Source organism: Gossypium hirsutum, chromosome A13 (genome assembly GCF_007990345.1).
Source record: "Gossypium hirsutum isolate 1008001.06 chromosome A13, Gossypium_hirsutum_v2.1, whole genome shotgun sequence".
Classification (NCBI taxonomy): Eukaryota; Viridiplantae; Streptophyta; class Magnoliopsida; order Malvales; family Malvaceae; genus Gossypium; species Gossypium hirsutum.
The window spans coordinates 67,363,662-67,380,316 of NC_053436.1; the positions used below are offsets into that span (position 1 = coordinate 67,363,662).

The 16,655-nt window shown below is 35.4% G+C and overlaps 1 non-coding gene across 1 annotated transcript; it reads right to left on the reverse strand.

Annotated features, from left to right (window-relative positions):
* Window positions 1-1,513: 1,513 nt before the first annotated feature.
* Window positions 1,514-1,620, reverse strand: LOC121213160 (small nucleolar RNA R71). The gene has a single exon (XR_005908530.1). It is a non-coding gene; the product is annotated as a small nucleolar RNA R71 (small nucleolar RNA).
* Window positions 1,621-16,655: the final 15,035 nt, after the last annotated feature.

The following is a 16,655-nucleotide window of genomic DNA, read 5'->3' on the forward strand; positions in this document are numbered from 1 at the left end:
TACTGTTCTTGTTTACAACAATGATAGCTTAATTTTATTTAAGCTAGGATGATTATTTTGATTGAATAATATTTATTTGATTCATGCTTATAATGTTTGTGCCTCAACAGATCATGTTTTCAATTAAAATCAAACCTGTATTTGTTCATATGTGATTGAAATGCACCTGAATTAACTGAGTGATCCAAACTAGACGACGGCTAATGGACACATAATTGAAATGTGCATGCTCAATTTAGATCCTAACCCGATAAAATTGTAGGTTACATAACAACCCTAACTAGGCTCTGTTATCTGCATAGTTTTTAGATTTGTGTGATTAAACTATTTCAAACCTAACACCTCCCTGTTACCTCGCACGAATACTAAGAAACCCTTAGTAAATAAGAATCAGTAAAATGCCTATTTACTAAGTAAAGGATTCTGAAAGGACCTAATGTGGTTTCCAAAGTCATGAAAGATCGAGTTGCCATGGAATGTTTTTTCGAATATTGATAAGCATGTTGATAATAATTTGAGTTTAATTAAAGTAATTGTCCTAGCTTATTTATGTTATAATTATTGCTTATTGTGTTAATTTTGCAAAAATCTATTTCATTCATATTGTTGCATGTTAGGATAAATCACATCAAGGATGATTGCATTTAGTTTAATATATTTTAATCATCACTTATCAATTATATTGTTTTTTTATTTATCAAATTGTTAATATAATTTTACAAATTAATTGACTTAGCACAAATACAATCCTTGTGGAGACGATAACTCGATACTTACTTATTACTTGATAACAACTGTGTACACTTGCGCAAACCTGAGTGTTACAAGTTTTTGGGGCCGTTGCCTCGGATTGTCAACTGTTGCCATAATCATTTTTTGTGAAATTATTTATTTTCAATTTGGTTATTTCTAACATTACTAATGTATTCTTTTTAATTTTGTGATTTTCTTTTCAGGTGTTGATGAACATAGATCAGACTATTGTTTTACTCCCTATAGACCCTGAAATTGAGCGAACTTTCAGACAAAGAAGACATGAACGAATAGCTCAAAAACAAGTCGAGATGGACCTTGGAAATCAGAATCAAGACCAAGGTAATGAAGCCGAACATGTATGAAATCCCATCCTCATTGCCGATGATAGGGATCGATGCATTAGACAATATGATGTGCCGCTTTTCAATGAGTTAAATCCAGGAATTAGAAGGCTAGATATTGAGGCAACCCAATTCGAATTGAAACCAGTGATGTTTCAATGCTACAAACGGTGGGCCAATTTAGTGGTATGCCCACAGAAGATCCAAATCTCTACCTTCGATTGTTTATAGAGGTGAGTGATTCATTCAAGATAGCTGGTGCAACTGAAGACGTACTGAGGTTGAAGCTGTTTCCCTACTCGTTGAGAGATCAAGTGTGAGCATGGCTTAATTTATTACCACCAAGTTCCATATCTATATGGCAAGAATTAACAGATAAATTTTTGGTTAAGTATTTCCCGCCTAGCAAGAATGCTAAGTTGAGGAACGAGATCATAACTTTCCAACAATTGGATAATGAGTCTTTGTATGAGGCTTGGGAGTGATTCAAGGAGTTACTTCGTAAGTGTCCTCATCATGGGATTCCTCATTGTATCCAGTTCGAGACATTTTATAATGGCCTCAATGCACATACAAGATTGATGGTAGATTCTTCTGTGAATGGTGCAATTTTGTCTAAGTCTTATAATGAAGCTTATGAGATCATCGAGAGGATCGCGAGTAATAACTATCAATGGCCAACAAATCGAACAGCTTCAGGAAGACATATAGCTAAAGTTCATGCAGTTGATGCTCTCACTTCGTTATCAGCTCAAGTATCATCTATTTCCTCTATGTTAAAGTAGTTTACCGTTAATAGTGCTAATAATTTTATAGCTCAGCCACCAAGTCCATTTGAAGTAGTTTCCTGTGTGTATTATGAGTAAGGTCATTTTTTTGAGAATTTCCTAGTGAATCCCGAGTCAGTGTACTATGTGGGGAACCAACATCAAAATAAGAGTGGACAAGGACCCCAGTCCAACTTCTATAATCCTTCATGGCATAATCATCCCAAATTTTCTTGGAACAACCAAGGAAATGGACCAAACAACAACTTTATGCAACATAGGCCCAACTAATCTCAAAGGTTTAATCAGCAAGCTCCAAAACCAACTCAAGCTGAGGCATCGAATAGTTTGGATAACTTGTTGAAAGCGTATATGGCAAATAATGACACTTTGATCCAGAGCCAAGTAGCAACACTAAAAAATTTGGAAAACCAAATGGGCCATTTAGCTACGGAGCTTCGTAATAGACCGCAAGGCACATTGCCGAGTGATACTGGGAATCCAAGAAACTTGGGTAAATAACATATCAAGGTAGTAGCATTGCGAAGTGGTAAAATTCTGGAACCCTGATTAATTAAGGTCGAAGATGAGCCTGTTGAAAAGGAGGAAAGTCAGCCAACTATTGAAATTCCTACACCAAAGGAATCAGAATCTGCAAAGATTGACAAGGTAAATCCTAACTTAGTGAATTCAGATACTTTAACATCTTCTTTGGATGCAGATTTACCTACTTAGAAGAGTTGTCCAGTTCAACCGAAAGTTCCATCACCTCTATATTCGCAAAAATTGCAGCAACACAAACAGAAATAGGATGAGCAATTCAAGAAGTTTTTAGATGTTCTAAAGCAATTACACATCAATATTCTATTGGTGGAGGCTTTAGAAAAAATGTCAAATTACGTGAAGTTTATAAAGGATGTACTATCCAAGAAGAAACGACTGAGTGAGTATGAGACTGTCGCCTTGACAAAGGAGTGCAGTGCATTCGTGCAGAACAAACTGCCCCCGAAATTGAAGGCTCTAGGAAGCTTTACAATACCCTGTAACATTGGTAAATCTTACTGTGGTAAAGCTTTGTGTGACTTAGGAGTGAGTATCAACTTGATGCCTAAGTCTATTTTCAAGATGCTAGGGATAGGAGAACTAAGACCTACAACTGTGATGCTCCAGCTAGGGGATTGATCTTTAGCATACCCTGAAGGAAAGATCGAGGATGTTTTGGTAAGAATCAATAAATTTATTTTTCCTATTGATTTCATTATTCTACATTTTGAAGGAGATAAGGAAGTGCTAATTATCCTTGGGAGACCTTTCTTAGCCATGAGAAGAACATTAATTGATGTACAGAAAGGCGAACTCACCATGCGAGTTCAAGATGATCAGGTAACTTTTAACATTCTTAAAGCGATGAAATTTCCCAATCCAACAGAAGAGTGTTCAGTTATGGAAGAGTTAGAAACCTTGATTTCTATGGAAAGCAATTTTGAAGAAGATCCAATGGAGAAATCCTTAGGTTTTGATCCTTTGGAGGATGAAGAAAGTGAAGAAAACATGGTTCTGGTGGAAGCCAATCCGAGAAATTTTATTCAATCCAAACGGTTTGAACCGTTGGAGTTAGAAGTCAGAGAATTTGTGCAACCCAAATTGTCAATCGAAGAACCACTTGCACTCGAGCTAAAGGTACTTCCTTCCCATTTGAAATACGTTTATTTAGGTGATTGTTCCACTTTGCCTGTGATTATTTCAGTAGAACTAACAAAAGATCAAGAGGAGCAACTAATTGCTATTCTAAAGAAATTTAAGAAAGCAATTGGTTGGACCATAGCTGATATTCGAGGTATAAGCCCTTCATTTGCATGCACACAATTATTCTAGAGGAAGTTGAAAAAGCTCTAATTGATGGGAAAAGAAGGCTCAATCCTATTATGAAGGAAGTTGTGAGAAAGGAAGTGATCAACTGGTTAGATGCAGGAACCATCTACCCTATTTTAGATAGTTCGTGGGTATGTTTGGTACAGTGTGTGTCGAAGAAAGGTGGAATTATGATTGTTGAGAATGAGCGTAACGAATTGATCCCAACAAGAACTATTACCGGTTGGAGAATTTGTGTTGACTACAGAAAGCTAAATAAAGCCACTCGGAAGGACCATTTTTCGTTGCCTTTTATGGATCAGATGTTACATCGACTAGTAGGTAATGATTTCTATTGTTTTTTAGATGGTTATTCGAGATAACCAAATAGTTGTAGCCTCGGAAGACCAACATAAAATAACCTTTACTTGTCCGTACGGTACGTTTGCTTTTAGGCGAATGCCTTTTGGTTTATGCAATGCACCTGCAACCTTTCAACGATGCATGATGGCAATATTCACTGATATGGTTGAAAATTTTGTTGAGGTTTTCATGGATGATTTTTCTGTTTTTGGTAACACTTATGATATTTGTTTGAGTAATTTGGATAAGGTACTAAAGAGATGCGAAGAGACGAATCTTGTCCTTAACTGGGAGAAATGCCATTTTATAGTTAAGGAATGGATTGTTTTAAGGCATAGAATTTCAAAGAAAGGAATTGAAGTCAACAAAGAAAAGGTGGACGTAATTGAAAGATTATAGGCCTCAATGAATATGAAAGGAGTCAGAAGTTTGTTAGGCCATGCCAGTTTTTACCGAAGGTTTATCAAAGATTTTTCAAAAATTTCTAAACCATTGTGTTTGTTGTTAGAGAAAGATACAGTATTCAATTTTAACAAAGCATGTTTAAAAGCTTTTGAAGAGCTGAAAAAATAGTTAATTTTAGCCCCAATAATCATTACACCCGATTAGAGCACACCTTTTGAGTTGATATGCGATGTAAGTGATTATGCTGTTGGAGCTGTGATGGGTCAAAGAAAAAATAAAGTGTTCCACCCCATTTACTATGCAAGTAGAACCTTGACAAGAGCCCAACTCAATTATAAGGTAACTAAAAAGGAACTATTTGCTATAGTCTTTGCTTTTGACAAGTTCTGCTCATATCTTAGGTACCAAAGTTACAGTATTTACTGACTATGCGGCCATTAAATACTTGCTCACGAAAAAAGATGCAAAACCAAGGCTAATTCATTGGATACTTTTACTCCAAGAATTTGACCTTGAGATCCAAGACAGAAAAGGTGTTGAAAATCAAGTAGTTGATCATCTGTCGAGGTTGGAGCAAGATGAGGTAACTCGACCACATGTGCCTATCAATGAGAATTTTCCAGATGAACACTTATTTGAGGTGAGTCGAATTCATGAAACACCTTGGTTTGCTGATTTTGCCAATTATCTTGTATGTGGAATAATTCTTCAAGAAATGACATACCAACAAAGGAAGAAATTCCTTCATGATAGTCGATATTATTTCTAGGAAGACCCATTTTTGTTTAAATAGTGTGCAAATAATATAATCCGAAAGTGTGTAGCTGAAAGTGAGATTGCTGAGATCTTGTATCATTTCCATTCATCTCCAAATGGGGGACACTTTGGTGGTACACGTATTGCAGCTAAGGTTTTGCAAGCAGGTTTCTTTTGGCCTACACTATTTAAAGATGCTTATGCCTATGTAAAGAACTGTGATAGATGCCAAAGGAGCGAAAACATATCAAGGAGGAATGAAATGCCCTTAACAAATATTTTGGAGATTGAATTATTTGACATATTGGGCATTGACTTTTTAGGCCGATTTCCTTCTTCGTATGGGAACAAATACATTTTAGTTGCTGTGGACTATGTATCCAAGTGGGTTGAAGCTGAAACGTACCCTACAAATGATGCTAAGATGGTCATGCGATTCCTACATAAGCATGTGTTTACACGATTTGGGACACCAAGAGCTATTATTAGTGATGAAGGTTCTCATTTTGTGAACAAGTGGCTTAAGTGGTTGCTTGAAAAATATGATGTGAAGTACAAGATTGCTACTGCTTATCACCCCAAGTCGAATGGGCAAGCTGAAAGAGTGAACCGTGAAATCAAAGGTGTCCTTGAAAAGGTAGTACGCCCCAGCAAAAAAGATTGGTCTCGAAGGCTCGATGATGAATTATTGGCCTATCGAACAACATTTAAGACACCGTTAGGAATGACTCCTTATCGGTTGGTTTTTGGGAAGGCATGTTATTTGCCATTAGAGTTGGAGAATAGAGCTCACTAGGCTTTGAAGAAGTTGAATTTTGATCTTAAGAAAACCGGTGAGAGAAGGATGTTACAATTGGATGAGTTGGAAGAGATGAGGTTGTTTTCCTATGAGAATGCCAAAATGTATAAAGAAAGATAAAAAAGATGGCATGATAGTCATATACGACCTCGCAAGTCTAAAGAAAGTCAGAAGGTTTTGTTGTTTAATTCAAGGCTGAAGTTATTTCTTGGGAAGCTGAAATCCCGATGGAAAGGACCTTATACCATCTATTGAGTTTATCCTTATGGAGCTGTTGAATTATGCGACAATTATGGAGGTACGTTTAAATTCAATTGCAAACGCTCAAACATTATTGGGAAGGTGACGTTGAGCGAGTTGAATCCTCGTTCAAATTAACAGACCCTTGATTTTTCATAAACTTGTTTTGTAAATAAATAAATAATTAGGATTTATTTTCTTAATTTACTACATTTAATTAATTCTGTCTAAGGAGATTAGAACTTAAGCGGGACCACTGTGACGCCTCCAATCTTTCATGGGAATTAATTTAATGTAATTTATTGAGAAGAAATTTTCTAATTAAGATTTAAAATTTTTTAGTTTCATTTGTTTTGTTTAAATTTTAAATTTTTATGTTAATAAAGGGGGTCAAATTTGGCCCAACTACTAATAAATTTTTTTAAAAAAGATACAGTCTGAATTTGAGGCCCAAGACAGCAAAAAGAGGGAAAACTCCACACCTATTGCCGCCGCTTCCATTGCTTGCCGCCTAAGTAACCTTAATGTAGCTAAGTTTTTGCAACATGTTGCCCTAATTTTTCCCTATATAAACCCCTCTTCAATCTACTATTTTTTATATCCCTCAAAGCTATTTGCTTAAACCCAAAAAATCCTTAAACTTTTCTCTTGTGCCGTCAACCTCAAATCCCAAAAGAAACCATAATTCTCCTCCCCTTTTGCCGAAATCTCCTATAACCATCGTAAAGAGATAGCAGGAGCATCAACATCATTGCCACACGTAGCTGCTATCGCTGTCGCACACCACCATTGCTGCCACACGCTGCCTTCGTTGCCACAACCTCTTCGTCGTCACAAGGTTGGCCAAAATAGATCCTACCCACTTGCCAATTTATCTTTTTCCCTATAAGCAGAACTTTGCCGAATTTTCGGGCAAATACCATGTCTCGCAAAAGAACTAGATCGTCGAAGACTACTCCTAAAAACTCGATTGTGATTGATGAAGAAATGAAAGAGAGATTTGATTCAATTTTCAAACATCAAGCTATGATGCCGGAAAAAGGTTTTAACTTGAAGAGTAACGATTTGATGGTTGTCTCTGTGCCAATTAGAAGGACAATCAATGCTCTCAAGTGGGAACGATTTTGTGATGCTCATTCGCTTTCCAATGATGAACTAGTTCGAGAGTTCTATGCAAGTTTGACCATACAAGATGCTACTAAGGTCATCGTTCAGAATATAAAGGTACCTCTTACTTCTAAGTCCATCAATGATTTGTTTAACTTGCTAGATGTTGAAGAAGATGAGTACTACCCTATGATGAACAACATAAATTGGGATTTTCTTCAACAAGTATGTGATGTTGTGACAAATCCAGGATCCCAATGGATTATAAGAAAGTATGGAAGCCATTCTTGCTGAAGGAAAACCTAAAACCAATAGCAAATGTATTGTTTTATTTTGTTCGCTACAGTTTTATGCCTATCTCACATAGTTCCACCATCTCGATGGAACGAATGCTCTTGTCATATGCAATCTTGACAGAAAAGTCCATTAATATTGGGAAAATTATTCTCAAGGAGATTTATGACTGTGCTAAAAAAGACAGGAAGTGCTTATTTCCATCATTAATCACTTCACTCTACTTAAGGGCCCGTGTTAAAACACAAGAGAATTTGAAGGGGCAATATGTCCAAGGGTGCATTACAAGTCATGATCTTGAAAGGTTAGTAGAGAAGGTGCATGAGTTGAATGAAAGTGAGCAAGAAGAAACAACTGAGCCAGATACTGAGGAGTCAACAAATGAAACTGAAATTGAATCAATTACAGCCACTGAAGAAGAAGAATCTGATAAGGAACCAAATAGTCCTAAACCAGTTGAAGGATCTGAAAACCCTGAACCAAGGGTTGAGCCAGAAGAAGAACCAGTCAAGCTAAGTGCTGAACTTGAATACACAACTCCATGCCAACTTTTGCAAGTACTTCAAGGAAATCAGAGTTGTCAATGTTGATGGATATGTGCAAGTTCATGCACAATCAACAACAAACTTACTGGAAATATGCAAAAAAAAAATAGAGATGATTTGATTCGAAATACTTTTAAGAATATCTCTAACACTTTTGTTCCTGAGTTCCCAGATGCTATCTTTGAGATATGGACGAAAGATAATGATTATACAAGCGGAGAAGGAGCTAAAGAAGACAAGGGGAATGAGTCAGAAAAATAAAATGGGGGATTCTTGTCTTTTTATTTATATATTTTAGGTCTTTAGGAATTTGATTCTTTAGTAACTAGGATTTAATTTCTACAAAATAAAACATAGCAAGCATGAACAAATGCTTCTTTAAAAAGAAAAAGACTAAGTGATGTTGTCATGGGAATGAACATGTCTAGGTGTGGATTATGAGGAAAGACTTGGTATTTAAGAAGTCTTAATGACTCACCTCTCTTTTTTTTTTTAACTCTACCTGGTGTTTAGTTTTCATTCATTACTTTGTTCTTTCAATAAGGACATTGCTTCTTTTTAAAGGGGGTAAGGCAAATAATTGCTCAAAATTTTTAAAATTTTCAAGTATGTTTCAATCATTTATTTCATGACTATGTTTTAATAAATGAATGTTTAGAGAAATTCGTTGATAATGAGATAGCTTGTACGCAAGCATGAATGATGACTTTATCTGAGTGATTGTATGTTATCATGAAGAATGGAATGATTGTATGATCTTAGTCTTAGGTAATGTTTGCCATGAAAACTTAATTTCTTTTGAGATTAGACATGCATGAAAGTTATATCTTTAGAATTGACTTAGTAACTTTCTTGAGGCAAAATCCTAGGAGACATAAAAATCTAAAATGATATAGGCACTATTTCTTTAGATCGTTTGAGCCTTTTCAAGCCCACCTTATGACATTAGACCTTTGAAACTATAATTTTGAGCTTAAAAGGCCTGTTTATTGCAATGAACCTACATTACAAGCCATATTTCCATCTTTTGAAGTTAACCTAATTTTGTGCACCCGTCTTAACTAAAGTTGTCTTGGTAAATGACATTTGAGGAAATTTCCAAAGGATATACGTGTTCATGCTAAAAAAAAAAGAAAAAGAAAAAAGAAAGAGAGAAGAAAAGTTTGCTCAGTTTCCACAAAGAAAAAATGTATGAGCATGAGTTCAAAATAAGTTTGGGGGTATTCCAAAGGATCACTTAAAGAAAAAGGTTGAATTTCGAGAAATCCAAGACAAAGTTAAAGGTTCAGATTTTGAAGCCAAAATGTCCCATCTCTTAAAATCCTTACCTTTAACTGAGCCCCATTACAACCTTATAAAAGACCCATTGATTTGATGATTATGTAGCCTACATTAGTGGATAGGGAGTTCTAAGTTCAACATACGAAGATCATAAATAAGCCTTATGATTGTTTTGCTTGATTGAGGAGAAATTATGTTGAATGAAGAATATTATCTATAGTTGTGACATATATACATACTATGATTCATGTTGGCATATCTTGAAACTTAGTATAAAATTTTCAAAATTTTTGCATATGATTTACTTGTTAATAAAGAAGATCTATGAGCACGAATTTATTAATACATGATTATGGGGAAAGGATTGATCCTGCTTACACTTTTAGCAATTTTGCTTAGCAAAACCTTGTACTGTGCATGAACATTACTCAAGGCGAGCAATGATTTAAGTTTGGGGGTGTGTAAACTGAAAAATATATAGGATTTACACTATATAATTTGTCACATTTTTAACTTAAATTTGTTGTTAAAACCAAATAATTGCTTAATAAATTAATGAAATATATGAAACTATGAAATTGGGACTTAGAAATTATTAAAATGTGATTTTATATTTTATTATATAGTTTTCATGCAGAAAATGGCTTCTTTTATATTAATTTGAGCATATTATATTTTCAAACTATAAAGTGGGCCATGCATGATTAAATTAAATAATAAAATATAAATTTATATTTAATAATTTATTTTAATATGTTTCATTAATAAATTGGGTTTTAATTAATTAAGTAAATTGATTAATTAAAGCGGTTAAATTACATTCTTTGGTCCTCTAAATTATCTACTATTGCTGGACAAGTCTAAGAGTTTTATGTTGATTACAAAACCATCCAAAAGGAGAACCAAGTCAACCCAAAATTCAGCTGCATGTGGATGTTCATAAATCAAATTTTGGTTTAATTACACAAGGTCCTTGAAGAGTTGAAGAAATTAGAGATTTACTTTGAGATTTGAAATTAATCAAGTCCTGATACTGATAATGTTGTGGCACATAAATCAAGCAAAAATCAGCCACATTTCCACAAATCATGGCCGACCACCCTTGGATGAATTTACAAAAGATGGACACTCCTATTTTTAGCAAACTAGCTCCCTTGCCTCACTTATAAATAAGACCCCATTTCTCACTTTTCTAATCATCCCTCATCCCTCAATCATCCCTCACTCATTAATCATTCTCTCCTCTCTCAAATCTCTTAGCCCTCACACCTATTATCATCTTTGCATAAAGATTTTTAGAAAATTAGCCTCTTAAAGAGCCCTTGGTCGGCCACCTCGGAGAGCCATCAGCAAAGGAGCAAAGCGAATGAACGAAGGAGCCCTCGTTAGTCAGAGTCTTGGGTGAAAACCACTTTAAATTGGGTTTAATCTTTCTTTTCTTTAATTTAATTCAAGAATGTTTGCTATGTGTTTACTGTTCTTGTTTACAACAATGATAGGTTAATTTTATTTAAGCTAGGATGATTATTTTGATTGAATAATATTTATTTGATTCATGCTTATAATGTTTTTGCGTCAATTGATCATGTTTTCAATTAAAATCAAGTCTATATTTCATTCATACATGATTGAAATGCACCTGAATTAGCTGAGCGATCCTAACCAGACGACGGCTAGTGGGCACATAATTGAAATGTGCATGCTCAATTTAGATCCTAACCCGATAAAATTGTAGGTTACATAACAACCCTAACTAGGCTCTGTTATCTGCATAGTTTTTTGATTTGTGTGATTAAACTATTTCAAACCGAACACCTCCCTGTTACCTCGCACGAATACTAAGAAACCCTTAGTAAATAAGGATCAGTAAAATGCGTATTTACTAAGTAAAGGATTCCGAAAGGACCTATTGTGGTTTCCAAACTCATGAAAGATCGAGTTACCAGGAATGTTTTTTCGAATATTGATAAGCATGTTGATAATAATTTGAGTTTAATTAAAGTAATTGTCTTAGCTTATTTATGTTATAATTGTTGCTTATTGTGTTAATTCTGCTAAAATCTATTTTATTCATATAGTTGCATGTTAGGATAAATCACATCAAGGATCATTGCATTTAGTTTAATTTATTTTAATCATCACATCTCAATTATATATATTTTTTATAAAATTGTTTATATAATTTTACAAACTAATTGGCTTAGCACAAATACAATCCCTGTAGAGACGATAACTTGATACTTACTTATCACTTGATAACGACTGTGTACACTTGCACAAACCCGAGCGTTACATCTATATATGCATTGCTTCACCTACTAACTTTGTGAATGCCCTAATATCTTTTGTTAATGGTTGTGCATGGCCATTGAAATTAGGAAAGAAATAGTTAATTGATATATGTGCTTTGACAGGTATTGGGCTTGTTTGTTACTATGACAATTTGATAATGTTCTGAGTTGTGCCAAATTTGAATATGTTTAATGCCTTTTGTGTTTTGGCTTGTAAATTTATATGGTATAAATGTATAGGGCCATGTCATACGGCCTGACCACACGACCGTGTGACCTCTGTTTTGCAAATTTTCAAGTTTGGTCTAAAATTTTTATTTGCTTCGAATATGTCCCTGATTGTTTCCAAACTATTTTTAGAGCCTCTTAGGCTTGATTTAAGGCCCGTAAAAGTATTTATACTATAATTAAGTTATGCTATCATATGTTAATATATATAAATTGCATGTTGATCTCTGTTTTGATGTTAAAGATTCTATATTGTACAGTAATGCTCTATAACCCTAATCTGGTGATGGAGACGGGTTAAGTGTGTTATAGCCTACCAATTTAACAAAACAAATAACATTTTTCAAGCCATGTTTCTATCTCAAAACTAATCAACCAAAATCACTTTCAAGCCTTAACATTTATTTATACCTTGAGTATTCTATTCAAACATTTCCATTTCAACCAACTACCAAACATTTCAAACATTAAGGTACATGCCAAAATCTTATACACGTCAAAAACACCTATTTATACATGACACAACTTAGAGTTCAAAATGATTAAACATCTATCTATTAGTAAAATATAGTGTGAGCTTTGATTGTTGATCCGACTTGATACGTTTCGTAAAAGGATTTACAAGGGAAATGGAAAATAAATGGGACATGCATATTAAATTCTTAGCAAGTTCATAGGCATTAAACAAATACTTACCTCATTTACAATTTTATATAACAAACTATTTAATTTGGTAAGTTTGCCTAAACATGACACCATATATCAACAAGGTGAGCTCATCATATAACCATATCATATAGCAAATCAACATTTAGCATTTCAATTCAATGTCATTCATATAATGAAATCCACATTTAATAAATCGAAATGCAAACTCATATCATTTCGTTACCATTCTCATTTTCCTATAGGCTATCAAATATGTCCCTCCTACTTGGAAAATGTGCCCATATTGTAGTAAATATGTAACTATTTTCAATGTATTTAATTTCACATTTCACTATTATATCTTTTGTGTTTTTGTCTTTCATGTTTTACATACATAGCGAAATTGTGACAAGAAAATGTTAGCTCATTGATTGTCTAAGTTTAGAAGACTTTAGTAGGTTCTCCCAAACTTGCAACTAAATCTTGGTTGTTCTACTTTTGAAGTCTATGTACTGTTTTAGCCAAATTCCGTGTCCACTCAAATAGTGTGGAATCCATACACTCATTAGCAGACTCGAATTACGTATAATACATATACCTCCTTATCTAAGGAGTCGTTTCCTCTTTCACCCTATCTGGGTTGAAACATCCCCTTGGCCTTATTTATTACGGCCTTTGGCCAATTCTCTTATTATCTCGATGGTCTATTTTCCCTGGCCACACCAAGCTCATTCTTTCTCGTGGCTTACCGCACCAGTTACAACATGAACCCTACTTTATGCCATGACATCTCCACTGGTCCACTGATATGAGGACTTCCCATTTCTAACTCTTGTTTTATGTCTTGGCAGACTGCCTCATGTTTAGTGTCCCGATGAATTACCTATGTTTTCATGGCCAAGCTATGGTCTTACAAATTGTTTCCCATGTTTTACTATCTTAGCAGACTACCCTATGTTTATTGTCTTAGTAGACTACCAGTGTTTACTATCCTAGGAGACTATTCATGTTTGAGGTGTCACCCCATAAGACCTTTTCACCGTCGCGGTGTCGCCCATAGAGCTTGCTGACCACTGCTATAGTGTTGTCCTGAAAGACATGTTTCACATTTCACCTTGATGCTTGAAGACCAAAGTGTCCCTATAACACCCCTAACCCATATTCATGGTCAGAACAAGGTTACTGAGCATTACCATACTTACAGATCAGACAGACAAAAATCTCAAACATTTTATGTAATTTAGCATTCATGTCAAAAACCAATAGAAATCATACATATGGTCCCTAATACGAGCCTTTGAGGTCCAAAGTATACCTTAGAAACAAATCGAGACTAAATTGAAAGTTCAGAGAATTTTTCAGAAACTTATATAGTTTTCAAAACTGCAGGGGCTATGTGACTCACAAGGCCAAGAGACACGCCCATGTCTCAGGCCGTATGGGCATTCAAAATAGGGACACACAGCCATGTCCCAACCTGTGTCCGTGCTCGTGTAACTCTCTGACTTGTGCCACATTGCCAAGCCACATACCTGTGTGCTAGGCCGTGTGAGCATACTGATTAGCTATTTTAAAAGATACAGGGGGACACACGATTGTGTCACCTAACCGTGTGTCAAACACGGCTGAGACACACGCTTGTGTCCCTACCCGTGTGGACGAAAATAGGCCATTTTCCAAGCGATATTTCTCACCCAAATTGGTACCAACCTAAACACAACAATTTGCATATAACCAAGTTATAAATAGACATCCAAAGCAAACCAAACTCAATCTTAAAACATGTAATATTATCACATACAACCAATATGCTCGTAGGCACTTCAAATGACAACTTAAAAACATGTCAACTATGTATCCAGACTTACCTAAATGACCAAATACACTTAACAAGAAGGTCACTTATCAAGCTGAACCATTTGGTACCCAAAATACAAATTCACAAAATAAATCATTCACTTGTTAACCATACTAAACCACACATCAAACATTATAAAGCCATTTATATATACATAGCAAAGTATATAAAAACACAAGCCAAGCCAAATGGCTAAAAACATGATAAAAATTGTAGGCTATCATTAGCCAAAATAACCTATACATACCATTATAACCAAAATTAGATAACCAAAAGTTCCAAAAGAGCTGATAGACAGTGTGATATAGCTCTGACAAGCTTCTAACCCGAACGAGCTTCTGAATCACTATAAAATACGGAAAATAAAACAGAGTAAGCATTTAAGCTTAGTAAGTTCATAAAACACAGAATTTAACTTACCATTTAACAACAATTTAGGTAAGTAAACCAAAGCATATCACAACTTAATTTGGCCAAAAGCATAACACATATTCATCAACCAAGTTAGCCATGTAATTCATATAAAAACTGAGAATCATGTATGAGTTCAACAACCATTTAAATTCCATATACATGTAACATCTATACCATGTATCCATATATCATATATAAACCATTTCCACGTAATTCACGTAAACATGTACTAGTTCGTATCGAAATCATATAAACTCGTAACAAAACTATGCCCGTTGAACCATTTAGAATATTGTTAGATACGCGGGTAGTACATAGGAGGTGTATTGAACTGTAATGTAACACCCCACACCCGAGCCCTATGCCGGGATGGGATACGAGGCGTTACCACACTTAATCATATGCATACAATCATTTCGATGTCATTAAGACTCGGTCAAAGTAAAAAAATTTTGAACTTTGTCTAAACCCCTTAATATAGGCCAACGAGGCCCCAAACATCCATTGGAAATCATTTGGGACCAACCCAAGTCCTTTAACTAGCTTTAGAAAAATAACTCTTGAAACAGGGCACACGCCCGTATGGAAGGGCAACACGCCCATGTGGTCGTTATAACATGGTCGTACTGATGGCCCGTGTGACACACACGGCCTAAGCATCTAGGGACACGCTTGTGTCCCATGCCCGTGTAAATTAAATTATATATTCGAAACTTACAGGGGTTTCCACACAACCTGGAAGATACCTATGTCCATGGCCGTGTCCCTCACACGGCCACGGCCATGGACACGTCCGTGTCTCAGCTCGTGTTCGAAAACCTTGACATTTTGTTTCTGACGTCAGCAATCCTTAAGGGTCACACGGCCAAGGCACACGCCCATGTGCTAGGCCGTGCCCTTCACATAGCTGAGACACACGGCCGTGTCTCTACACGTGTGTTTACTACCATGCATACCGACTTATCAATTTAATGTGCAGGGGACACACGGCCAGATAACGCGCCCATGGGGCTGACCGTGGCCTAGACACACACCCGTGTGTCTACCCGTGTAGACAAAATAAGGCTATTTACCAAGCCTTTTTTCCACCCTTACTTGCACTAACCTACGTAACCTCTAGCATGACAAATCCACACAACAATACAAGGTCTAATCAGCCACACAAGGCATTATCTTATTCATGCAATTTACTCATCCATGAAAATATCATCATTTGCATATATCAATAATAAACATTAGCCATTATCCAAGACCTTATACGAAATAAAGGGATTCATCCCAAGCCAACACATTTGGCCAAAATAACATTGACACAAAACTCAAAAGTCTAAGCCCTATACATGCCATATTCGAAATTATAAAATAAACTATACCAAGTGCTTCTATTGATAGTGTGATCGATGCCTCCGACGTCTGATGATCCTCGAGCTAATTAGGCGGCACTATAAGAAAATGGAAAGGAGAAGGAGTAAGCATAAAGCTTAGTAAGTTGCATACAAATAAATATAACAACTTTGCCATTCATTATCATGCTCATAGTACAAAATTAGGCATAAACACAACTTACTCATCACTATCCAATACAATTCACATAGCATATATTGAGCTCACATCTCAGACATTTCAAATAGGTACTTGTACCACTCACAACATGGTTATACTTTTCTCGTTTAACTTAAACTGTAACTCTCACCGTTGAACCATTTGGAAT